Genomic DNA, 27,920 nt, shown 5'->3' with positions numbered 1-27,920 from the left:
GCCTGCAACAAACCAAAATGCTCCAACCAAAACTGACCAAAGGCCTGGGGGCAACCAAACAGGGGAAAGTGTACTTTTGGTGGGAAGCAGAGAAAGCTCTCTGAGGTCCCTTAGGGCGGGAGAGAGATAATTAAAGGAGAGTGGTGTCATCCATTTCTGCCTTTCACCAACAAGTGCCTTGCTATCATCCTGACAACTCACATGTGCACTACGTTTCTCACACCTATAAGACCTTGGGATTCTGCTTCAGAATCCATCCTGCCACACTGATTCTGTGTACCTTCTCTTTCCCCACATGCAAATGGTTAAATGAAAGTCGCATTTGCCGGAAGTTGCCATGGAAGTCGTTCTGCATCCCTTGTGGCCATGTGCGTAGCAAATGAATGCAGGGATAATTGCCTGTTGTTCACACCCTTTAAAGGTAATATATATTAATCATATTCATTTTCCTTCTTACTTTTTCACATTTTTTCCCCCCGGGCATTAATTAACCCTCCCTCACATGTTTGCTTCCTGGCCCATTTCTTCTCCTTACAGGATACAGAGAACCTTCTTTCTCCCTGGGACAGCCAGAAATGGTAATCCTGTTGGTTTTAGGAACTGCTGTACCCCTCTGTCCATCGCCTGCCTGACACACTATCTGTCTTTGAGATAGCACTCTTTAAGCAAAGCTCAATGTACAAGAAGTTGCTGCCATGGAGACCAGGAAGTGCAGCTGGGACAAAAATGGAACGACAGAAATAAGAGGTGCCTGTCCTACTTAGGAGGAGAGCATAACTCTGAATGGGAATATTCTGCATAGATTGTGGAAAATTAAGGCATACTGTGGGTTTATAAGCATCTAGTGGAATAAATTGGCTCATCTTTTTAAAGCAGCAGTTATGAAGGAAATTCTCTTTGGCATTCAATGGCTTAACTGAGTCCGCAGCTGGAAAGGAACAGACTGTTTTTAAAATATTGCAGGTCTAGAAACTGGATGCCAGGAAGAGAAGGAAAATGAGATGCTGGAAACATCCAAAACCTGGATTGCAATGGGAGAGGGAAAGTTGGCCCCCACATAGCATGATGGGAGACTGCACACAGCTCAGCCAGGCACCGAACAGTCTTTTGGGAGAAAGATAGGCAACCTTTTAGCCTATTCACAAATGCCTACCTTGCAGGACGTGGCCAATCATGTTTCTTTTACCTGAAGACAACCAGAGGCTCCCTGCACCCTCTTTCTCCCAGAGTGCCCTCTACCAGCTCAGCTTACCTTTCTCACCCTCCACCCCTGGCCAGGGAGATGCACACACCCCTATTTCCACTTTCCCCCTCATGACAGAAGTCGAATTGCTAATGTGCTAAATATAACTGTCGATACACTCACTCATGTGCTCTACTTTTGAGTGGCAAACAAAGAGAATTTGAAAGAAGGCAGATGTTTTATGCCTTTGTTTTGGTACTGTATTCCTCAAGGTAATATCAATCAAAACAATAGCAGGTTGAGAATGATGCTATGCGATGTGGTCTCCCCTGTGAAATGTGCCTTATAAATCATTAGCCAATACAAGATAAAATCTGGGAGTTTTGTAGATTGCTCAAGAAACATGGTTGTTTTTTAGGAAGGGTATGTGGACAATTGTCATGCACTGCCTACCGCAGAGTAAAACGCAGACGCTGATTCATATGAAAGCAGGTTCCGGTTTATTTCATGCGTAGCGTCAGTTACGAAAAAAGCTGAGAGTGAGAGGAGCGCGCCGGTGCGGGGTTTAAATACCCCGCGCCGGTCAGCGCCCCCTCACCCTGGGTTACGTCATCCCCCCTTTGTCCTGCATGCTGCCTTGCCCCGGGATCGCCCATCATCGGTTTCCTCATTCAGCCGGTGATTGCTGTCAGCTGGGCGATCTCCGTTGCGCTTGTGCTAACAGCTTGGGTGTGCCTTGCGATCCGCTTAGCCTTTGTCTTTTCTTCTTTCTCCTTTGTGAGCTGATGGCTGCTTCCTCCGGCTGGAGTCTGTGGTTGTTGTTGTGCGTGCTATGCTTATCTTGAGCCCCTTCCTCTGCTTCCTCGTTATTGTCATGTGTGCCGTTGTGCTGATGTCTTCAGCTCAACGGCACTCACGACAACAATGTTGGAAATCCATATCAAATGGCATTGACTCCTTAATATTTCATGACGTACTGACTTACTGACCACGAAGGGAACAGTAAGATATAGATAGAGAGTAAAGGATTTATGCTATGTACCTTCTTAGTCTATCACTCTGCTTCTCTTTCTCTAAGAGATAAGAGATTGCTAATATGAGGTCATTTACTGCTGCCTTTCTTTCAAGGCATTCTCACAAACAAACATACAGAGAGAGAGAGAGAGAGAGCTCATGCACTTTTCCTGTAAATAAAAGTCCTTTTCATTATAATTATAAAACCTGTTTCACTAATCATTGTTTGGGTCAGATTCTTACCCTCGGGAATGCTTGCATGCACACATACAAAACTTTAACCTCCAATAGATAATTTATACATTATTGATCACTCTTATGATTCTATTATGATCTTTTGGCATACACTTATTCAGCAGAGCTTCTCCCTGCAAGAAACATTTTTTTTCAGACCCCTTGCATTACCAGCCATCGGTACAACCTGGGCAAGATCCAATCAAAACACTTTAAAACAATGTGTTTTTTTTTTCCCAGTCAAAAAGAATCACTTCTTAGCTGAAGTAAAAAGTAAGCGTAAAAACAGTAATATGTTGGCAATACGGCACAGGCTCATCTTGTGTACAGCTTCATCTTGTACACCAACTGGACCAGGAGGCCTTGTTCACAGTGACTGATGCCTCACTCACCTTCCATTCAGATTACAGCAACACAATCTACATAGGGCTGTGAAGATCATTCAGAAGCAGCAACTTGTCCAGAATTCATTGGCATGGACATTTTTTGGCATTTCCCATTATGCCCATCACTGTCTGTGAGCTGTACTGGCTCCCAGTAAGCTTCTAGGTGTGATTCAAGGTGCTAGTTATCACCTATAAAGCTTTATATGGCATAGTGCCAAGCTGTTTGTGGGACCACCTGTTGTTTCTGCTTGGCCCATCAGATCTAGCAAGGATGGTATGCTTCAGGTGCCTTTCATCAAACAGTGTCATCTTCTTGGACTCAGGAATCATCCTTTCTCTATGGCAGCATCTATCCTATGGAACAGCATTTGTCTGGAAATCCAGATGGCCCCAATCATGTCAGGATTTGTGTTGACTGCAGTTGATGTGGCTGTTCCCCCAGGTGTTTGGGCAAGAAGATTAGGCAAATTCTGCTGGTAATGCTGCTCTTCTGATTTCGGTTTATTGTTTTGACCTTGGGCATTGTGGTTTTGATGATTAAGTATTGCTTTAACCTTGAATGCTTCTCAGAGTCGGATGAGCAGTCAAATCAATCAATCAATCAGTCAATCCAACTTAAACCATCAGTTTGATACAAGGCTCTCACATCACTTCATACTTTTTATTTCACGGAGGCAGGTATCTGCTGATCTTACAGCTAGTGTTGAATAGAGATGGACACAAAAGCACAGAGCTGGTCATGGTCTATGGTAGATTTCTACCATGACAACCCCAAATCAAGCACATTGAGAATTACATTTTATCATTCAGTTCAGTATTATAAATGTATGCTTGAGTGCATAATTTCCTGCCCAAAGCTATTTCCAAGGCCTCTCTCAAATTTTCTGTACATTTATGTATGTGTTAACAGATTGGAAGAGGTCAATCTACATACCAATATCAAAGAAAGGAGACTTAACAGGGTGTAGTTAAGTATTAAATATATCATACATTAAGTATATCATACATTAATGTATATCATACATTAAGTATATCATACAATATACTTAATTTCATGTGTTAGCAAAAGCATGTTTAGGGTCATCCAGCATAGATTAGAACCAATGATTACAGATGCCAATGTTTAATCTGATTTTAGAAAAAGCCAAGGAACAAGAGGCATTATTGCTGGTGCATGCTGCATAATTAAGGAAACCAAAGAATACCAAAAAGAACTCAGTATATGTTTCATTGATTACAGAAAGGTCTTTGATTGTGTTCATCATGCCAAGCTGTGGAAAATGCTTAGAAAAATTAGAATCCCAGAACAACTCATTGTCCTCATAAGGAATCTGTATACAGGTCAGAAGCCACAGTATGGACAGAACACAGTGAAACAGAGTGGCTCAAGGTTAACAAAAGTATGTATACTCTCCCCTTATCTATTCAACCTATATGCTATATATATATATGTTAAGGGAAGCTGGATTTGAAGAAGATGAACATGGTTTTAAAATTGGAGCATCAATAACCTACACTGTGCTGATGATACTATGATAGCCAAAAATGTAATGGATCTGCAAGCTCGAGTAATAAAAGGCAAGGAACACAGTAAAAAAATTGGGAAAAAATTAAATATAAACTAATGACAATAGGTACAGCAACCAGCCTTAGAACTGACAGTGAAGGTATTGAAGTGATGGATATTCAGATGCTGGGATGTATCTATACCTACAAAGATCAGAATTATGCAGGCAATGGGTTACCTTGTGACAGTTTACGGAAGTGAAAATTGGACTTTGAAGAAACAGGATAAGAAGAGTATTGACTCTTTTGAATTTTGGTGTTGGAGAACACTCCAGGGAATACCATGGATAGCCAAGAAAACAAACAAATAATCATAGAACAAATCAATCCAGAGTTCTCACTTGAGATAAATGACTGGGCTCAAATGATCATACTTCAGACACTCTAGCTTTCTGGAGAAGTCTGTAATGCTGGGAAGGGTGGAAGGAAAAAGAACAAGAAGTCGACCAGCATCAAGTGGATGGACTATTACAGTGGTAGACCATTGGAAAACCTGAAGGACCAGGTTGGGGACAGATCTTCCCGGAGAAAATATATCTATGTGCTCACTAAAAGTTGACACTGACTTGATGACATATCATCATCATCATCATCATCATCATCATCATCATCATCATCATCATCATCTAATGCAGTTCTAAACCTCATGTAATATAGGGAAAGAAAAAATCCTTTGAGTCACAACTGAGATTTCACCTATTATGTCAGGTAGCTAAAACATGCTCCTGAGCATCCTTAGAAGCCTCTTCTGACTATTGGAGGTGCCAGAGAATGACCACGAAGTGATACAAAACATCTTGATTGAGTGAATTGCATCACTGCTGTCCCTTAGCAAGACAAACAGCATCATCAAATAGCTGTGCAAAGCAGAAAGTACTTCCACAGGTTAAAGTGTGATCACCTTGAACAAATCTACTGGTCTTTAGCTCTATATAACACTGTATCTCAGGTTATTTGTGACCTGAGAAACTGGGGGTGAAAAAATAGTTTTGGCATCTTCCTAGTTTAGTAGAATACCTTCAGGTTTGCAGCATTCAATTTCCTTTTGCCTCCTTTCCTAATTGTTTTATGCCTTATTAAGGTTTGATTTATTCTTAGCAAAACCTAAATACACAAGCTCAATTTAACAGCATGCACGAAAGTGTAGAGAAATATTGGTATTAAAGACAACAGAACTTACTAAGTATAGAAAGATGAAGTAATAAGCTACAACACTGTGATCCAACTAAAATTAGATGACCCTCTTTAGACAGAAAGCTAATGTAATGATTGCCTAAACCCAAATACTCAGTCTCACAAGCTCGGGCTTAAAGATAACTGATTTATTAAAGGAATAGTATGCAAATACAGAGAAAGCTGAGAATGAGCAAAAGCGCGCCAAATACAAACTTAAAAGCCTTGCTTGTGGGCAGGTCCCGCCCCGTCGCCCGTCAGGACGCTCCCCCTCCCAGGTGCTGAATGCCGTTAGACGCGCCTGGGAAAGTAACCTTGAACAGGAGCGCAAACCCAAACATGCATTCCAAGCCCTCAAAACAAGGGAGGGCAACAGAATGGAAAAACCCCGGGTGAAGGGATACGGAACAGAGAATGACATGTGAAACGTTACAATGTTAACCAGACATTAGAATGTGAACATGACATATTGCCCCCCCAAAAGAAATTAGGGAGGCGGTTTGTCAGGATAGGCAGAGTGAAATTGGGCTACGAGACGAGGAGAATGCACGTCTGGAGCAGCAACCCATTCAGGATGAGGGAAATGTTTCCAGCGGACGAGGTATTGTAGAGTAGAGCGCTGGCGTCTGGAATCGAGAATAGATGCCACCTCGAAGTGTTGCTGGTTGTCAATCATGAGGGGAGGTGGAGGAGTGGGTTGCGGATGCCAACGGTCCGATGACAGGCAGGGTTTGAGTAAGCTACAATGGAAAACAGGATGTAAACGTTTAAGGTTGTGAGGTAAATCAAGTTTAAACGTAACAGGGTTGAGCTGAGCAACAATTGAAAAAGGACCGACAAATTTAGGACCAAGTTTTTTAGAGGGTTGTGGGGACTTGATAAACTTAGTTGATAAGTAGACTTTATCCCCGACTGCAAAGGATGGTTCTGGGGAACGCTTTGCATCAGCATGGCGTTTATAGGCAGCTTGGGCATGTTGGAGGGCGAGTAGAATATTAGACCATGAGTCTTTGAGAGAGTCCGCCCAGCCAGCGAGGGTGGCTGGGAGCGGTTGAGGATGAGGAAGTTCAGGAATCGGAACAAATTCCCGTCCAAAAACTGTTTTAAAGGGAACTTGACCAGTGGTTTGATGAATGGAATTGTTGTAAGCGACCTCAGCAAATGGGAGTAGATCGACCCAGTTGTCTTGCTGGTAGTTAACAAAAGCTCTGAGGTATTGCTCTAAGGTAGAATTAACCGCCTCTGTAGATCCGTCCGTTTCCGGATGCCAAGCAGTAGAAAGTGATTGTTTCGTACCCAGAAGTTTCAAAAATGCCCGCCAAAATTGTGACGTAAATTGTGTGCCTCTGTCACTCACCAAACGGGCGGGGATACCGTGGAGGCGGTACACGTGGATGAGGAAGAGGCGTGCCAGCTGTTGTGCGGTAGGGATAGAAGCGCATGGGATAAAGTGGGCTTGTTTGGAGAAAAAGTCTTTGACGACCCAAATGACAGTTTTGCGTTGACTAGGGGGTAGATCAACGATAAAATCCATGGAGATATCCTGCCAAGGGACAGACGGAGTGGCCACGGGTTGAAGGAGACCTTGGGGTTTGCCCGGTTTGCGCTTTATCGCCGCACATACAGGGCACGCAGTGACATATTCTTTTAAGTCTTTGAGTAAAGTTGGCCACCAGAATTGACGGCGAACGAGGTGCAAAGTTTTCACGTAGCCGAAATGCCCAGCTAGCTTGTCATCGTGGCAGCGCTGGAGTATGGTTTTTCGCATTGCTGCGGGTACATAGAGACGATCGTTGCGCCAGGCAAGATCATCGGTGAAAGTTAACATGTGTCTGTTGGCTTGCAACCAAGTATCTGTTTTAAGGTGGGAGAGCAACTGTTGTTGCAAATCGGAGGGAATTGACAAGGGAGGTGGGCTGCTGGAAGGCTGAGCGGCTGGAGGCGGAGTCGATTGTGCTCGGGTCTGGCTGCGAGTCACTGCTGCCAGACTTAATTGTTTGTCGGTCCAGACGGTGCCTTGGACCGTTGGCCCTGGGCCATCATCTTGGGGTCTGCGCGAGAGTGCATCAGCCAAAAAGTTTTTCTTGCCTGGTATAAATTTAAGAGTGAAGTCAAAGCGGCTGAAGAACTCAGCCCAGCGCAGCTGTTTGGGACTGAGTTTTCGGCTGGTGCTTAGAGCTTCCAGGTTTTTATGGTCAGTCCAGACTTCAAAAGGGTTGGAAGTACCTTCCAATAGGTGTCGCCATGTCTCTAAAGCCGTTTTTACAGCAAAAGCCTCCTTTTCCCAAACGTGCCATCGTCTCTCTGTTTCAGTGAATTTGCGAGAGAGGTAGGCACAGGGTTTTAAAGCGCCAGATTGGTCAGATTGTAACAAAATTGCGCCTATGGAAAAATCAGAAGCATCGACTTGTACAACGAAGGGTTTAGAGGGGTTTGGATGCTGTAAAATTGGTTCTGTGGTAAAAAGTTGTTTGAGCGTTTCGAACGCTTGCTGACAGGCTGGAGTCCATTTAAGGAGCGCGCCTGGGTTCTTCGAACGTCGCGTATCCCCCTGTCCTTTGGTTTTTAACAGTTCAGTAAGGGGGAGGGCGATTTCTGCAAAATTTTGGGCGAATGCCCGATAGAAATTAGAGAATCCAAGGAAACTTTGTAATTGTCTCCTGGTACGGGGAGGCTCCCATGCTACAATAGCTTCTACTTTTGCAGGGTCCATTTCAATGCCCTGAGCTGAAATTCGGTAGCCTAGGTAATCAATTTGCGACTGATGAAACGCACATTTTGACAGTTTTGCGTATAACTCTGCTTTTTCCAATTTAGCCAGTACCTGACGCACCAAGTGGATATGTTCTGACATGGTTTCAGTATAAATCAATACATCATCCAAATATACTAGTACCCCCTTAAATAGGTGGTCATGCAAGACCTCATTGATTAACTGCATAAAAACCCCGGGTGCCCCAGATAAACCGAATGGTAAAACTTTATATTGGAAAGCCCCAAGAGGACAGTTGAACGCTGTTTTCCACTCATCCCCCTCTCTTATGCGAATGCGAAAGTAAGCTTCTCTCAAATCCAGTTTTGAGAAAATTTTGCCTCTGGCCAGATGTGATAACATATCTTTGATCAGGGGCAAAGGATATTTATTTAATATTGAGACCGCATTGAGCCCGCGGAAATCGGTACAAAGCCTTAATGACCCATCCTTTTTTGGCCTGAATAGGACAGGAGCTCCTACCGGGGAATTAGCCGGCTCAATGAAACCCCTAGCCAGATTTTTGTCAATGAACTCCCTTAGCGTGGTAAGCTCTTTGGGAGACATGGGGTATATTTTTGGGTGAGGCAATTTTACATTTGGTAAAAACTCAATGGTACAGTCCGTTTTTCGGTGGGGTGGCAAGCGATCTGCTTCCTTTTCCCCAAATACTTCAGCAAAATCTTGGTACTGATTGGGTAGCCCCTCAAGAGGTTGAAGCGTTTGCACAGTGGTATACGCTACCCCTCCACCCTCCATGTCCTCCAATAGGTCCTTTTCGGGTACTTTGTAAAATCCATCTGCAAACGTCACAGTTCTATGCAGCCAGTTGATGAAAGGGTTTTGTTGCACAAACCAAGGCATCCCCAAGATTACCAGAGGACCCCCCACTGGAGCTACCACAAATGGCAGCTTTTCCTGATGGGAGCCCATCTGCAAGGCGACCAGTTCCGTGGAAAGATTGACTGCTTTCCCTCCCGCCATAGTTCCATCCAACTGGGTGAAAATCATGGGTCTTGGCAAAGGGAACGTGGGCAGTTCTAGAGCCGCTACGACATCAGGGTGCATTAGGGAACGGGAGCAACCCGAGTCTAGCATGGCCCACACTTCCACCGTTTTGGTTTGTGAGCCCAGTTTAACTTTAACAGTCAGTGTGGGAAAGTTTCCACTCACCGAATCATGGTTACGCCCGGTTTCTTCCACCTGCCCTAGGGCGCCCTTCAGGGCAGGTGGTAGGCTTTTCCCGCCGGCTGCTCGAATTGCAACTCTTCCTCCTCTTCTCCGAAGGGTAGGTCTGGGGGGTCCAGTTCCGCGAGGGCTGCCTTCAGTTTTCGCGGTGGAGCAGGAGCAGGCGTCTTTATCGCGGGTTTCGTCTGTCGTTCCTCTGGACGGCGTCTCGGGCACGACGTGGCTCGATGCCCTTCTTTCCCACATCGGAGGCACTGACCCTTGGAGAACCGTTGCTCCCTCTCTTCTTCCCAGGTTTTCGGTTTGGGGCGGCTGGCAAGTCCAGATGTGCGCGCTCCTCTAGCGAGACAGGTTTGTCTAAGCTCTTTGGTATGGGCATAGGTTCGTAGGGCATTTTCTGCGCTTCCCGCCAACTGAATCCACCCATATAGCGTTTTGGGATCATCTCTGCCCAGAGCCCATCGAAGGATTTCGGGTTCAAGCCCCTGCTTGAACAATTCGATGATTGTTGGCTCAGACCAGTCTTCCACTTTTCCTGCCAAAGCTTTAAACTCCAACGCATATTTGGCAACTGAGAGGGACCCTTGGTAAAGTTTCCGCAGGTCATTTTTGGCCGTTTCTTGAGCTAGGGGGTCTTCGAAATGCTCTTTAAGTGCCCACAAAAATTCATCGAAGTCCTCTAACTCAGTTGCCTCAGCTTGGCATAGTTGCACATACCAATCCGCTGCCCTTCCTCTCAGCTTGTTGGCAATGAAATTGACCTTGCCGTGTTCAGACCGAAAGTTCCGACCCCAATCTTCTATATAATGCTTGGCATTCGTAATAAAGAAGGAGAGCGTTGCGGGATCCCCATCAAACTTCACTCCAAATGGTGGGAAGGTTCTTGCCGGCTCAGCTGGCTGTGGCGGTGCCGCGAATGACAGCGTACGCCGAGCCCCCACAGGTGGTCGATCCCTAGGAGGTCTTGCCTCTCGCTCTCCCCTTTGATGGGCTGATCGAGTCTTACTTCTCCCCCGGGTCGACAGGGTGCTGTGCCTGGGGTACTGTGACGGCTCTTCCTCCCAATCCTCCGGGGTGGGCTCTGCCTCTCTGGGCTGATCCTCTCTGGGTAGATCCTTGAGGATCGTCACTATTAAATCCATTTTATCTTCCAATGCCCTCATACGGGCCGGAGTGACCGGCTCCTCCGGGGGTTGGTTGGTTATCACCACCTTCGGTGACAGAGGGACTTCGTGCTCCCAGGCCAATTGGGGAGACCCCCTCCCCGTGGTTCTTTCCATAACAGATCTCTGTTCACTCCTGAGACTCTCCTGTATGGATGTCAACAGCTCGTCCAATTGGGTATCTCGCAACTCCCGACGTGCTGCTCTTTGCGCTCTCGAGGTTAGCGCTGGCCGGCTTTTGGCCACCTCCCGCTCCTCTTCGCCTCCCTCACTTACGCGAAGTTGAGGTTCTGTCATCGCTAGCGTTCCCTCTTATCCAAGGATTGGATGGGGCCAGCGGAAAATGGAAAAAATGATTCTCAGCTTTATGTAATGATTGCCTAAACCCAAATACTCAGTCTCACAAGCTCGGGCTTAAAGATAACTGATTTATTAAAGGAATAGTATGCAAATACAGAGAAAGCTGAGAATGAGCAAAAGCGCGCCAAATACAAACTTAAAAGCCTTGCTTGTGGGCAGGTCCCGCCCCGTCGCCCGTCAGGACGCTCCCCCTCCCAGGTGCTGAATGCCGTTAGACGCGCCTGGGAAAGTAACCTTGAACAGGAGCGCAAACCCAAACATGCATTCCAAGCCCTCAAAACAAGGGAGGGCAACAGAATGGAAAAACCCCGGGTGAAGGGATACGGAACAGAGAATGACATGTGAAACGTTACAATGTTAACCAGACATTAGAATGTGAACATGACAGCTAAATTGGTGATAAATTACTATCCTGTAATAAGTCTACTGAGAACTAGAAAATGAACCAAACCCTGCAGCACATAAAGTACCATGATAATTTATGCACAAGTATTTAACCATACAGTGTCCTATCTACTAATCATGCAGATGAAGCCTACACCATACAGGAAGTCTCTCTCCCCCTCTCTCTCTCTCTCATTTTCCTCCCATGTCTAACAAGAAAAATATCCAACTTTTCTTCAGAAACTCACATTCATGGCATCATGCAGTATTCAGCCATTTCACAACACTTCTTTGATTGTAGGTATATATGATTGTAGGTATGTGGGTATGTATGATTATAGGTATGGTGTGTGTAGATGACTGGGTATGGTGCCTGGGAGGAGGGAGCAAAGGAGTGAGGTGAGGGAAGCTGAGAGAACAGGCAGGAACATCAGGATGGTGATGGGCAGAGAAAGGTACAGCAGTTTCAATGCCGGGCTATCCCATCCTTGGTGGCCCTGGGTTCCAGCTGCTATTGAATGTCAGCTTAGTGTGTAATAAGGCTGCCTTTATTCATGATCTTAGCATGGATGAGGGTGCCAACCTGCTATATCTAATCTAAAACTGGTTGGGGCAGGGGGCATCCCTCTCTCAGAATTGTGCTTACCTAGCTTTCGGGGTTTGCATCAGGGATGGGAAGTGGTCCAGCTGGCCTTGAAAGAGGTAGTAGTACACCTCCTTTTCAAACATTTGTCCTTGGACTCAATGATCATGAATAACTATTATCCTATCTCCAACCTTCCCTTTCTAGGGAAGGTTGTTGAGAAGGTGATTGAACTTCAGCTGCTGAGAACCCTGGAGGAAGCAGATTATCTAGATCTGTTTCATTCATGATTCAGCCCAGGATTCAAAATGGAGACAAACCTTGGTTGTGCTTGTTGATGACCTGTAGCAGAGCCGGGATGGAGGTGGTGCATTCATCCTTGTGATACCTGATCTCTTGGCTGCATTCAATATAATCAATCATGGTATCCTTCTCGACTGGTTCCAGGGCTTGGGCACTCTTTATGATGGTTCTCTTCCTTCAGGGCCAGTATGCATACTGGGTTGACTCCCAAGACCTTACTCTGTCAAGGACAAATATAAGGAGGAGCTACTTGCTTATTATTTGGAACAGTATGTGAACTGGGAGGGGCAGGAGTTGGTTTTCCCTCCTGGAAGACTCTGATAGGGATAATTTTAAAAAATAGCAATGTACGGCTTAATTTTGAGCAACATATAGGGCAGTGAATTGCTTGAAAGTCAGAAGAATATGTTTGCTGCCAGGGAAACTTGGGACCTACTTGGCCACATGTAGATCTATCTGCTGATACTGGCAGTAAAGAAGCTGTCCCAGAGAAGTTACATTCGTTCTTTTTGTAATGCAGCTACCAGAATTAAGACTGTTTAATGATATATTGAGCACAAACTGATTTATCTGTAGGACATGAGTAAGCTTTGTGTAGAGGGAAAAGGAATGGCCTTGAGGGACAAGAGGATGAGCTGCAGGTCAGATAAAAGTTGCCTGAGCCCAGGCCAATAAAGTAATGTAAGTAAACATCTTGGACAAGCTCTTCCCTAGTTCACAAAAAGATAAAGGGAGGGAGGGGGAAGCACCGTCAGACTTGTAATATCCTGTTACTATAGCTTTACAATAAAAGTAGTTCTGACCTACATGGCATTGGATTCCTAGTCTGATCTACCTTGAAAGGCTGACACTTCAGTGGGGTAACTTTTGTAACTGAGGAAGTTTTATGGTGAGCAAAAATGCCACTGTTTATCTCAGTAATGGGGAAAGAGTGTTTAAACTGAGCACCACTATCAGCTTTTATGGCTTTATGAGCTTATGATTGTTTAGCCCTCTTTCCCAAAGAAAGTTGCTCAGCTGGGTCTATTGCCTGGCCTATAACAGGCTGAGTTTTTCTGTATGCTTTTGAGCAAAAGCCTCAAATCACTTCTTGGTAAATCCAAGTTCTTATTTATAACAGATAATTGCTTAAACACTGATATTACAGTTTCTGCTGTGAGAAGGCATTGCTTAGCCATGAGAGCCAGTTTGGTCTAGTGGTCAAGGCAATGGGCTAGAAACCAGGAGACTGAGAGTTCTAGTCCTACCTTAGCCATAAAAGCTGGCTGGGTGACCTTGGGCCAGTCACTCTCTCTCAGCCCAACTCACCTCACAGTGTTGCTGTTGTGGGGAAAAGAGGAGGAGGAAGGACTATTTGGTATGTTCACCGCCTTGAGTTATTTATAAAATAATACAGGTGGGATAAAAGTTAAATAAATTCAGTTGAGCTGTCCTGAAGAAACAGCTTCTCCCAGTCCTGTCACTACATATGTGGTCTTCTCTAGGAATAGGTGAACTAGTGTGGAGGGCTGAAGAGGCATGAAAGGAAGTTGAGGGGAACTAGACTTCTCAATTCGATCTCCTCTGAGGGAAACAGAGCTCCAATAATAGTTATTTTTCCATTTCTGTCTGGAAATCCCATGCAAGTGCCTTATATCTATTTGGAGTAGAAACAGAGATTAACTTACTTATAGTTTCCTTGTGTAATAAGAGACCCTCAATTTTTTTTTATTTTTTAACTGACTTACAGTAGATGGGGGCTTAGATCAAGTACTAGCTCCATGTTTCTTCCTTTTGCCCATTCTTCCTGGGCAAAGCTGCTTCCATATCCTCTAGTTTCTTCTCTCTCTCTTCCTTCCTTCCTTCTTTCTCTTTCCCAGGAGCTAACACCCAAGGCACAAAAGACCCATAAACTATGTGCCCTCAAAGAGCACCAATAGAAAGTGATTTACACTTGATTTCCTGGCATTTGGGGAGAGGTAAAGAGGCAGGGAAACCCACCAGTTGGGGGTTATGATAACCACTGTTCAGAGACACTATCTGGTCTACAGTATTGCCAAAAATGAAGAATGGATTGAAATCCAGACGGTAATTTCTTATGAAATTTCCCTTTTTTAAAAAGAATTTTATTAAGTTTGAAACAAAGATATAAACTACAAAAAAGCAAAAAACTACAAAAAGGAAAAAGAAAAAAGTGTGAAACACAAGAAAAAAAGAATTTTGAAGATTACATAAAGAAGTGACTTCTGACTTTCAACAGCAAGAATATACAATTTCCATAATCAATCCTTTACTCTATATCAAACCAAGATCACATTATTTCCATAAATCCTTCCATTAGTACATATACAAATCATTAATGCAATTGCTCCTTCCCCTTATAAAAAAGAAAAAAAAAAGATAAATTTCTAAATCAACTTCCCCCCCCATAAAACAACAATTATTTAGTTATTTCCTTCCTACCACTATTCTATATTTTTCTGTCCACTATAATGAAAATCAAATTATAAAAACATATAAATTGTCTACTTTTATAATTAATAATACTACAGCAATCTTAACCCTATTAAACCTAAAAACCAAGCTATTATTATTATACTTTAGATATCTTATAAATCTTACAAATCAAACAAACCTTTAAAAAAGTCCAATAGATCTTAATCTGAATGATTAAAGAGAAATGAAATCATAATAGCCTCATTATCAATCCAATTACACTTTCTTAAATTTTTACCCCTCTTCAAAATATACTAAGACATTTACATATCTCCCTACTACACCCAAGGCATTTTTCTTGCAAAAATCAAACAGCCCAACTGCCCCCCTTAAAAACTCAAACTTCTCAGCAAAAAAACTCCCACAAAGCAGATTTTCTTCTCTCCCAAAACATTCCCTCAGAAAGCCATAACAATCTCTCAGAAAAACAGCTCTCCTTGTAATCTGCAGTTCAGACCATTGCTTTAACCCCCTCAGCACCAAAATGTAGTCTTCGTCTGGCATTACTTCAATCTCGCTGTCAGTGGAAAGATCTCCATCCTTGCCAAAATCTTCATCTTCTTCCATAACATCTTCAACCAGATGACACACTTGAAAATAATATCTTCCCCAATGTCCTGAATATTCTGCAGAATAGCCTGACAGCAATCGGAAAAGATCTCTTTGTAGGTCTCCTCAGGCTCACAACAGGACTCTGAAAAAGCCTCCTTGAAATCATCCATGGTTTCAGGCAATAGATTATGGTGCCCCCTAGATACTTGACTGCACAGATAGGAGTTAATGAGTTAATGAAAAACTTCCGAGTGAAATTGAAACAGGAGAAAGTGTGCTAACAAGCAGCTCTCAAAGAAAGTGATCAGAGGGCTAAAAATTCAAAGGAGCAAATTCAACATGTAGGAAAATATTAAATCCTTCAGAATCAGTACAAAAATAGTAACAGGGAGGCAATTATTTATTCTCAGTTCTCCTTAGTCTTTAAATGGGAAAACAAGCCAAAACTTAAAAAGATTTTAAAGTTTAATCCAGAAATAACGATAAGCACCAAGAGAGTCCGCTTCTTCTTACTGTAGAAAGGCTCTCTTAGGGTACAAAAACTTTTTTAAAAAAAGTAAATTGGGCACTTTAGAAATGGGTGGCTGGACTTAATGTCCCTTTAAGGACTGCAGTGCAGCTCCGAAATGGTGAAATCCCAGCCTCCCAGCGAAGACTTTCTTGTTGATCATGCACGCTGTCCACAATCTCCTGGCTGCAACTGACCATCTGGAGGATGAATGGGGAGGATGAATGGGTAAATTCCAAGCATTTTCCTTAACCTGGAAAAATGCTTTGGGCTACAGGAGAAATCAGCCTGTGCCTGAAAAAACTGCCACGATGCCAGTTCTGACTGCGGAGCTTGCAGGCACAGCTGCTCAGTCTGCCATATTCCCACTGGAAGTCCATGATGGGTTCATTTCCAACTGGTTTAAGCATGGGAAACAAGCAGTTTAAAGCTACTCTGTGACACACACTCAGATGAGGGAGGGGTCTGTGAACATTGGCAAGGACAAAGAATTTGACAGCTGGAGGGCAGCAAGAGAATCATTGATTGATTGGTATAATCAACAACCATCCCAACATTCCCACTATACAAAGCTAAGGCCATATGGTGAGGGTGTGACACAGCTAAGGGAATGCATGTTTAAAGTTTATGTCACTCCAATTGGCTAGAGTCACAATCTAGTAACAAGGAGTAATAGGCTAAAGCAGCTGTGGTATACTGTGATGTGGCTGGTGCTCTGAACACAAATCCACTGCAGAACATGCAGCGCTGAGTACAGCATTCATTGGAATCAAAAAGAAAAAGAAATGCTTGCTTTATACTAAAACTTTTCATGATATGAAACAAGTGATGTTACTGCAACATTACAATGGTATTAGAGGTCTAGCAAGGCAGAAATTCTGGACTGCGTCTGAATGGGAAATGCAGTGTTTTAAGTGAAAGTACTCTATACACTGGAGCACTTAACAAGGAAAAGAATATAGTTTTTGAACTCTTCAACAATAAACTAATGTTCGTATCTCTCTCTCTCTCTCTCTGTATGTGTGTGTGTGTGTGTGTGTAGATATATTGCAAGATGTCAGTCATTATTACTTCAAGAGGCTCAAGAAATAATCCCACATCTCTTCAAAATCATGATTGAATGAGAAGAAATAGCTTGAGGAGCAAAACTAGCTGCTTTGCACTGGAAACAGAAAATCAGTTGGACAGAGGGTGGACAATGCTTTCTCAAAGTGTCAGGGACAAAGTTTAAGCTTTCTCATTCTGCATGCTGTGGTGGAGGGGAAGAGGCTGAGTGTGTGTGTGTGAGAGAGAGAAAGACAGAGAGAGAGAGAAAAATATATTATTTTCTATCTCATCCATAAACATTAAAAGGAAGGGAATGGAAGGCAATGTGTTTGTAAGTGTGCAAAAGAAGGGCAAATGATTATGTGGGAGACAGAATGACTATGTGTTGGAATCTGTAGGAAGGTGAGCAGGAGAATGGCTTTGTGTGTGTGTGTGTGTTTGTAACAGAAAAATGGCAAGTAGAGAGTTGAAAGAGGAATCCAGGCCTTACCACTGTTGCTACCACTGTATCCATCCCTCAGCCCCCAACGGCTGCATCATGCTTCTTTCAAGGGCAAGTCAGTTACCCATTTCGGTTGTGGACTTCCTATCTTACAAGCCCTCGTCTGGATTGTGCAGAAACCTGCTGGACAAGGCTAGCTTTTCTAATACTCTCCCTGTCTTGGTACTCCTGTTTTCTTGGCCCTTCCATGTGAATCTGGCAATAACCAGAAATAGACTGATTTGCCACTTCCTAGCCAAGCCCAACTTTTCAACTTTGGGCATCAGTGATTTTGCTTCTGAATAATGATAGTTTTATCACCCCGAAAATGAACTGTACTAAATTATGTTAGAGAGGAAAGGGATATTGAGTTAACATTTCTCTTGACCTCTGGTTGGGCAAATGATGTGGTCTGAGCAGATGCAGTCTGCTACAAACTGGCATACATAGAAATGCTAGGATTATTTCAACAGGTCTGTTTAAGAGGCAGGAGTATTTGATAGCCTCTTTTGAAATTCCTCGTCCTTATGAGATTGCTTTCATGACTGCAGGAAGGCCTCCTGAATTATAGCTAACCTTGAGTGTGTGCAATTCAAGGTAATCCATTGCCCAAATGTTCAGCAAATATGTTAGCTAGACACCAGATGGCACAGCACGAACTGAGATAGCTATTTTAGCTACACTACATTTCTACATTTATTTTGCAAAACCCGAACAAAAATATTAAATGATACTGAGCATATATAAAACTTACTCCACTTTAGAAAAGTGCTATGTACTCAGCCAAAGCAAGTTATTATAGAAGAATGCAAGTGTTGTCTACAGACAGCATCTCTCGGGGGGGAAAGTGACATTTCCTCTCCAGACAACCTAGTAATTTCTATCTATCAGCTACTTAGAAAGTCAGTTTGGTGTAGTGGTTAAGGCTCTGGGCTAGATACCAGGAGACTGGGAGTTCTAGTCCCACCTTAGTCACAAAGCCAGCTGGGTGACCTTGGGTCGGTCCCTCTCTCTCAGTCCTGGAAGGAGGCAATGGCAAACCACTTCTGAAAAACCTTGCTAAGAAAACTGCAGGGACTAGTCCAGGCAGTCTCCAGGAATCAACACTGACTTGAAGACACCCCCCTCTCCCCCAAAATCTTCTACTGATAGCTCTCCTCTAGGCAGAAAGCAAGATTAAATTGAATGAACAGACAAACTGGCATTTTGGGTCAGTGGAAAGTCTTAATCTGAAATAATTAGGAACAATTGGTTCTGCTAGAAATTGTCAACTGAATTTATTGCTTCTGAGATGAAAAGCTTGGCAACTTGAAAAGATAATTTCTGTAATTGGAAGGATCTCTCTGTATGTAGCATGGGTAATTCTGTCCCCCAAAGAGGTTTGCACCTAACTTTGCTGTTACTGTGACATCAGACAAATTTCTTTTTTAAAAAAAACCCTCACATCTTTAATTAAATTTGATCTGATGTAGCTTGATATATCTCTGCTGTTTTTATAGGGCTATTATAAGAGTTGCGACTCTCACCATTGTTTACTTTCTATTGGCTTTAGTTTGTCTTGAAAATTTTTTAAAGCATTTGATTAATTTTATTACTGCACAAACATTGTACAAAACTAGATTAAAAAATAGAGATGCAAGAAGATACGGTGTACTAAAAAGTACATTAAAAAAAGAAGCATTCAATTGCGCACTCCCCCTCTTCCTTTCATTTTTTTCCCTACCCACTAACCACTACTCAGATATTAATACTTTGCTTAAAACTATCAAGTTGATCAGATCTGTTTAATTATTTGTTTTCAGTGGTTTTTAAATCATTTTCTCTTTTTTCTTCAAAAGCCATATTCTAAAGGCCTTAGTTTGCCTTGCAGTGTAATACAGGTAGTCCGCAGCTTAAGACCACAATTGGGACTGGAATTTCCATCACTAAGCGATGCAGTCGTAAAACATGACATCATGTGGCTGCATTGCTTAGCGACAGCAATCCCGGACTATCCCGGTTGCCACCGTATCCCCAAGACACGTGGGTCATTAAGTGGAAAGAGGCATTAGTCCCAGGTAAGGAGCATGGGGGTGCTGCGGGGGGGTGGACGGGGGAGGCCTAGGAGGGCCAGTGCAAGCTGTGCACAAGTTGGAGGAGGGCGGTGCTGCAGTGCAGCACGAGCTCAGGAAGGCTGGGGTAAGCATATGCTGTGTCTCAGGGGCTTTTTGGCATTTCTTTCTATTCTTTTGTTTCTTTATACAGCACTGTGGATACCTAGTCGATTAGCTAGGCCTGCTTCTTCTATAATTGATTTGGATTTTTTTTCCATTCTGTTATCCATAACAGGCAACTTGCTCTGTAATACAATCTAAGATTAGGAGAGGCTAGTCTGTCTCTTCCTTTTAAGTCTTGCAAGTCTAGTAATTGTTCTTTGCCAGTCCTGCAAATTATTGTTTGGAATTGGAATTGGTGCCATTTGGAATGAAACGCTCATCTTCATCTTCATTTTCTTGTTGCAATGAACCCTAGCTCAAAAAGTTTTAAACTTTTGCTCCTTTTGAGGTCTTGCTGTATTTCCCCCCATAATCTCTTACATTGTTTTGAACTGTATCTTTATTGCGTCCTCTCAAACAGAGTCCTAGGGGGTTCACTGGATCTTTTGTTATCTCACACCCAGTCTGCTTTTTACAAAGATTTTTTTTAATCCCCGGAAGATAAATGCCTTGTTATTAACTTAGTTTTATTTTCATTGATTTTTGTTATTATCTGGAAAGGTAGCCAAAATATTTGATTACTTTCATCAACTGTCATATGGAGCTTTGTGGTCCCAAAGTTTGTTTTGAATTGTTTGTAATCTGCCCTAGGAATTTGGATTGAAGGATAGAGTACCAATCCTTTTATAAATGGATTTTTGAAACCCAAAGTAGGCTACTTTGAAATCTGCTAGCCGAATTTTAACTAGTCATCTGAAATCTATGTCTTCTTGGTTCTCAGAATGAGCTTTTACAAAAAGGAGTTTGTTTGAAATTTTTTGAGAGGAGTGAGCTCTGCATTGTCAATATAAAAAGATGCACAAAATATGGCTTAAAAGATAACTAAGATGAAGGTTCTCACTGACTCAAAATTTATGGAGAAATTGAAGGAGACATTTCTGCCAGGATTTTGGGCAAAGGGCTTTGTTCAGAGATTTGTTAGCAATGCAGGTAACAGGATTTTTTTTCTTCCCATTTCTTCTTTTTATAAATACCACCATCACCATCACCATCACCATAAATTACTTTTTCACCACCATTTTTGGTAGCAGTAACATTCCTTTGAGTAGTATACATTTGGCAATGGTTGTCAGCTGTTGAGAAAAATTCTACTACTGTACTGTCACAATTACAAGTAAATAAATGTCTAAAAGTTGGAAGGAGAAAACTGTTTTCCTGGTGGGGAGAGATTAAAAAGGAAAAACAAAACTAATTGTTACTGTTACCACTGGTAAGTAAAAGTTTCTAACCTTTATGAAAATTCCTTTTTTCCCCTCTCCAAATTTGCTAGCAAATTAAGAGTTTGCAGACCTCCTTGGATTTACATTACAAACAGTCTGGGAAAATCTAGTGAGAGCAACCTGGAAGAATCCAATGGTCCAAAACTGACTAAGACCATCTCTCCCCATTTTTATTAAAACTTAAGCTATGATACTTGAAAGGTATTTTGAAAGGCACAGGGAAGTTTTGGAGATACTTTGAAAGGCACAGAAAAAAGTGGAGAATGAAAAGTTTTCTACAAACCCTTCAGTAATAAGGGTGGAAATAAGCAGCAATGGAATGGCAAGACCCAAAGTGTCTAGGAATGACTGGATGTGCTATAACCACAAAACCAAGAAGGAGAACCAAAGTATCAAAGAATGTAGGATAAGAGACTCTGTTGCCCAAGAAGTCATGTGTCATGTTCACCGTTTCAATGTTCCTGGTACATCGTAACGTTTCGCATGTCATTTCCCTGATACGTGTTTGATCTCGGGAGGGAGGAGGATTCCACTTCGGGGAGTTGTTATCTGTTGGCTGCTGCTTTGGAATGTGTTTGGGTTATCTCATGTGTTCAAGGTTACTTTCTCAGGATCAGTGGAAAACGGTTACCAGCACCTGGGAGTGGGGTGGTTGCTGCAGTTGGGCGAGGGGAGGGATCACGTTTCGAGCCGAGGGTTTTTAGTTTGTATTTGGCGCGCTTTTATTCATTCTCAGCTTTCTCTGCATTTGCATACTATTCTTACAATAAATCAGATATCATTAAGTACCTGCTTGTGAGTCTGAGTATATCAGGATAGGCAATCATTACATCGTGCTTCAGGCAGAAATGCAGCTATTGGTTGCTTGAGAAGCCCACATTGGATGAGAGCAGAAGACAGGAACTAGCACAAGATCAGTTCAAACTGTAACATTTGTTAGAAACAAGCTCCAAAGGGCAAGAGCAATGCATAGGATCAAACACAAAAGAGACCATAGAGTAGAGGACAGAAGTGTTTTTCCCCCGTGCAACTAGTTCCCAAATCTACAAAGCTTTCAAAGAGCACTGCCCAAGGTTCAGTAACAAGACACCAGTAGTCCTCCTTGGAGTCTGACTCATAAAGAAAGAAGCATTCAGCTTCTTATATGGGCCTATATGGGCCTACAGTCCCAGACTGTATCCTCTGCCATTTTCAGTGCCTAGCATTGGGGTGTGGCTCAACCTTCTTTTCAGAATCAAAATAAAAATGCCCCACATCAGAAGGGGATATGTCCAAGAATGTCTCCCCTAAAAAGATCAGGAAACAGCTAACCTCCAGGCAGAACCTGGCGCTAGTCTTTCCCCAGTTTGGAAGCTCAGCACTCCTTGCAGTTATCTCCCCTATGTGGCACTGCCTCCACTCTGTTTTTCCTCTGGTGATGTCTATTTCCAGAATCTAGACCTGGAAGTTTCAACTGAAGGAATGTGAACCTCAAAAGGAAGAGTTTCAAACCCCAGGTTTTTGAAACCAGAAGATAAAGCATAATGGATGACTGGGGTTTTGTTCTTTATCTAATTAAAAAAGGATGACTGCATATTAAGATACGAAGCAGACATAAATCAAGGTAGTCATTAGCCCATGTCTCTGCACTAACAACTAATTACTGTATTTTCCATCAGAGCTGTTTCTTGAGGGAACTGGTATTGAATACCACCAGCAATCATTTTAAAAGTGTCCTTCTTACAATACATAGATGGAAGATGAAAAATGATAAACTTTTGATTGATGTTCCAGACTCTGTCTAAAGAAAGTCACTTTCAAATTGTTCATGTCACTGCACAATAGTAAGATGGTATTATTTCAGAAATCCTATATAACTATATAAATTCATTTATGGCCTTCATTGTTCACAACAGTGTTGACGGATGATCATGTTTAAGAAAATGTTTTCAGAAACAGTGCCCTCAATTCTAACTGATGGTGCCAGAATTTTATTGCCATCTATCTATATTCAAAGACTCCATGGTGTGACTATTGTGAGATTTAGGAGGCAAAGAGGATAAGCACTTTGAATAGAAGAGTTCTAAGTGGTGTTTTTCTCTTGTAGGAAAAAGGGCAACAAAGCAGTGTTCTTATATAACGACTAAGGATAATAAGTGCTTGACTGTTTCATGGTCACAAAAGGGAAGTTATAAAAGTACAGTTTGTCATGCATAAATTGGATTGTATAGTGCAATCCTCTGCATGTGTTCCCAGAACTAAATCTCACTTATTTAAGTGAGATTGATTTCCCAGGAGGGATTAAAAAGTATTCCACCATGGATCCTGTAGAGAGGGAATTTGGTGTTTCATTGTTGATGGATCCAGGACAAGGCAAGTGCTAGCTGGAACAAAATGTGGCTAGAATTCATTTTCCCCTGGCAGGGTGGGATAGGGAATCCAGAGAACAGATGGGGATTACACTTTCTTTATAAATTTTATGAAGTAGCTAAGAGGTCTCTGTGTTTAAAAAAAAAATGTTTAAAAGTCTGGCATGCTTTTAATGGTGCTGGGCTCTTTGGAGAGGAGAGGCTTCTCAGATGTAGGAAAAATTCCAGGGTCGCATCCCATTCCAGGAATTGCCAGGAAAGATAACGCTACCTTTTACTGCTTTAAGAAGGAGAATCCTGTTAAAATCAAGGAAAAATAGAAGAGACCTCTCTGCAACCTCACAAAATTGAGAAAGTAATTTCAATCTCCATCCGAGTCTGATCTGGCACATTTTTCTACAGATTTAAAATTTAAACATAAATTTTCAAAACTGCAGGATTAGGAAACTGTGTCCAAAAGAGTGGATTTACTTTGATCTACTAATCTTTACTCCCAAGATGATACAGACCAACCTAATTAGACTATTAGTAAGAAAAAAATGTCAGTCCCATCTAATGTCAATGACTAGCCATAAAATTTTAGTCATGGTGTCTCTATCATGTTTAAAGATAATAAAAAAGAGAAGCTACTAGAAGCTGGGCTGGAGGGAGTGAGGAAATGGAGGAAGTTATAGCGGGGCAAAGGATAGGAGCAGAACACGGACTAATCAGAGCTTAGCTGTGCAGAAATAATTTAAAAAGGAAGAGCTAGAATGCTGCTCTCCATTCCTACTCAGGAAATTTAAGGAGTACAGTACTCATATAACTATATATAAACCCCAGCTCAAAATATCTATCCTACTTTTATTCTACTCTAGGAATGAGAATCTGTTGTGATCAATGACAATTTCACACACAGTTTCATAAAATTTTAACCCAGGATTCCATAACTTAAATATAGGCTAGGATCTAGCTCTATATTAAGTATGTTTTCAGACTTGGATAGGCATACTGCTGCAATACCCCGGCTCTAACACTGACTGACCCCCATGCCACATCTCCCTTGTTGTTATTCCTCCAACATCCCTGCTTCTTTTCCTCTGCAACTGATTAGTCCAAGTTGCAGTACTTTGTGGTGGCAGGTCGACTTACAGTCTTTAATTGTGGTACAGTAATCAGTGAGCTGGTAACTGTTTTTATTGAGCACTGCATTGTCCCAAAGTCCCTACCAAAGGATTATGATGCTGCATGGGCAAGCCATAATTTTACCCAAAGGGAGGGGAGCCTGGTGGTACCAATGGAGCTATTCCTAGGGAGCCTAACAGTTAGAGGTTTGGACCCAGTATGCCCTGCTGGGAGCTCAGAAACCTCAATTGCCCATAGTTAGCTTGTTCTTTTGTAAATTTCACACATGAAACAGGTTTATAATTATGTTTCATTTTTAATTGAGTGCATCTACACACAAGCATGTTTACTCATGAGAAGGTACACCACTTGCTCCTTTCAACTGCAAGCTGAAATAGCAACTCTTATGTAATTGCTTTCAAATTCCCCTTCCCATCTGAAGGTAAAGGAAGACGTGGTTTTATATTGTCTGTGTACAGCCCCCACCCAAAAAAACATTATTATGGGAAAATTAGCATCTCCTCACTAGAATTTTCCAGGACCAAATCAGGAATGAAATCCTAATCAGGTCATTACCTAAAAGGGGGTACCGGCTCTTCCCACAATTTTTAAAACATCTACACTCCTTAACATATGAAGCTATCAGTTGATTAGAACATAATAAAAACACAGGGATTTATCTAGAACAACCGGCTGAATTCTTTTCTTATTTAATTCATTCAGAATTGGCCTTCCATTTTTTTTAAAAACCAAGTTAATCCATCCTTACAATTGTTACTTTTTATTATCTGCACTTCACTGCTGTCATCCATGGGAAGGAAAATCAGTTCTCTTGCTTAACTAAAAAGTTTGTGTAAGGTGCTTCAGGATACTTCAGATGCTTAAAGCTGTCCAAACGTTCAAGAAAAAGATCTCTCCAGTGCGATTATACTTATCTGAAAATATCTACCCAATAGCCTTAAATAGGGTTGTGTTATACATGCAATTTCATTTGTTTGCTGACAGAATGAACGAGAGATGCTTAAAACTAGTAGAGGTCTCAGAATGTGATGTATATCTTTGCTGGAAGATTGCATGGAATCATATCAGGATTTCCCCAGAAATTAAGAAATTAGTCCCAAAATTTATTATAAAATTCTCTAGGAAACTGAGAGGCACCAATAATCATATTTTTTTCAAAACCTGGATATTGTACACCAAATCAAAACAATGATCTCTGAGCTTCTTAAACCGTTTCCATAGTAACACGTCTTCAAGTACAAGACTATGCAGCCATAAATGTCATTTGAAAGAATTTTCAGTCTCTTTTTCATTCACGGAACCTTCCTTGTTCACGTTCCAATTCACAGCTTAAGTAGTTTGGAACACATATGCTCACAGCAACCTCCATTAACATAATTTTTATTCACCAAACATCACACTCTTCACCCACACAGTATTATTTATTCAAATTCCCATCATAAATATTATCAGCAGCTTATGGCATTATTATATGGAGACATAGTAAAATCAATGGGATATGGAAATTTTATTTTTGATGAGGGAGCCTTTCAGCATTTTATCTGGTGCAGAGTATGTCTGAATCTTAGATCACTGGTGTTTGAGGAGTGATTATCCACACACAGGAAGGATTGCAATAGTAGGATGTTCACAGGACAAAGAAGAGTCAGCACATGGCAATAAAAGAATGTGGCATCAGACTCTGTCACGTAAACAAAGATATGTAAGTATACATCTTACATATGGGGTTTACTACAAAATATGTCAAACTGCAGTCCAATAGGTTTCTGTGCCAGGAAAGCTTTATTATTGTTTTTGTCTCAACAACTATACTAATATGGTAAAGGCACCACAGCTCAGATCGGATGCCTTCATTCAAGTCTTCCACGAGTCTGCACCTTACTTAGCTTACAAAGCAATTCATAAAGGGGAAAAATATCATTAGAAGGGAAGTCTATAAAACATATTAATCCTTGTTTTAATAGGTTGTAAGAGGGGCAGTGAAGAATAGAAGGGAGTCATGGTAAGAAAGTACCTCTGTGTCCTGCAGTATAGGTTGAGAGAAGGTGGATTGGAATCTACATGGAGACAGTAGGAGAATTCACTGCATATGGCAATTCTGAATGCCCTATAGCATAACATACTGAGATATCCAATATTACAAAGCAGTGTTTCTAGCATTCGCCCCCCCCCCCAAAGAATAAATCTTGAGGGAAATGATCTATACACCTATATTTACAGTCAGACCTGTACCATACATCATAGTAGAAGAACAGATTTCAACTCTAAATATAAACTTATGAAGAGCCCTGCTGGATCAGGCTGTAGGCCCACCAAGTTCTGCATTCTACTGGGCAATGAGATGCATTTGGAAAATTCAAAATCTTCCCAGGAATTAGTATTTAAGGCAAACTACCCATGGTTCACGAAGTAATATTGACATCAGTATTAGTAATCATGGATAGTCAGATCCTCCATGAGTCTGTCCAGTGCCCTTTTAAAACCATCTATTAACTATCCATTGCCACAACTTTTGGCAATTAATTCCACAGTTTAATTGCATGCAGAGTAAAGAAGTATTTCCCTTTATTCTCCTTCATTCAGAGTCAAAGAGTCCCAACTGCTGTAATCTTTCTTCATATGGAAGCTGCCTAGTTTTGTACTTTTTCTACTTCTAAAATATCATTCTAAAGGTGCGGCTACCAGAATCAAATATAATCTCACTTTAGATTCATATAAGGGCATTATTTTATCAGCAATTCCTTTTTCAATTCCATTCTTAATGAAACCAAATGTCAAATTTGTCTTTTTATATAGCAACTATACACTGCGTTGACATTTTCATCAAACTATCCATCATGAGTCCTTTTCTGGTCAGTCACTGCCAACTCAGACCCCACAAGTGTATAGGTAAAGTCTGAGGCAGTAATGGTCCCATAGACAGTATATTTACCCAATTTGAAGAGGTCCTTCATTTCTGAGCCTGTCTTCTGAGGTATCAGCAATCTCCCCACCCCTGAGCTTTGTCTTGTCTACAAATTTTCTGAGCATGCCTTCTATCACATTGTTTACAAAAAATATTAAACAGCAGTGCACCCAGAAGAGAATTCTGAAGTATACCTTCACAAGTCTCTCTCCATGTAGACATATATTTATTAAGGGACATGTTCAACCAACTGTGAATCCACCTGGTAGTGGAACCATCTATCTCACATTGTTTCATTTTACAAAGAAGGAGGCTATTGTCAACTTTATCAAATGCCTTACTGAAATCTAGGTACGTTAAATCTACAGTTAGCAGGACTCTGCACATGTATCTCCTTTCATTGTCTAAAAGACTTACTTTTCATGTCTCTATATAATATGCCTCCTACTGTGTCATGCTCCCCGATCAAACATTTCCAGAACATCTGATTGGACTCGCATGCATGCATGAATGAAGTCAACACGTGTCAGACCTTACGAGTCAGTAGAGGGGAGGCGGAATGGTCAGGAGTGAGAAGACATCATGTTTGGACTATCTCTCGTGTCCAAGGTCAACTGGCTGAGCCATTGCAGACACCTGCAAGAGACTGGCATGAACTGAGGGAAAGGGGGGCTGCATACCAGATGAGGGAGGGGAATCTTGTACTCATTGGGCA

This window comes from Candoia aspera, chromosome 1, assembly GCF_035149785.1.
Source record: "Candoia aspera isolate rCanAsp1 chromosome 1, rCanAsp1.hap2, whole genome shotgun sequence".
NCBI lineage: Eukaryota > Metazoa > Chordata > Lepidosauria > Squamata > Boidae > Candoia > Candoia aspera.
Note: the sequence above shows the minus strand (reverse complement) of the source record.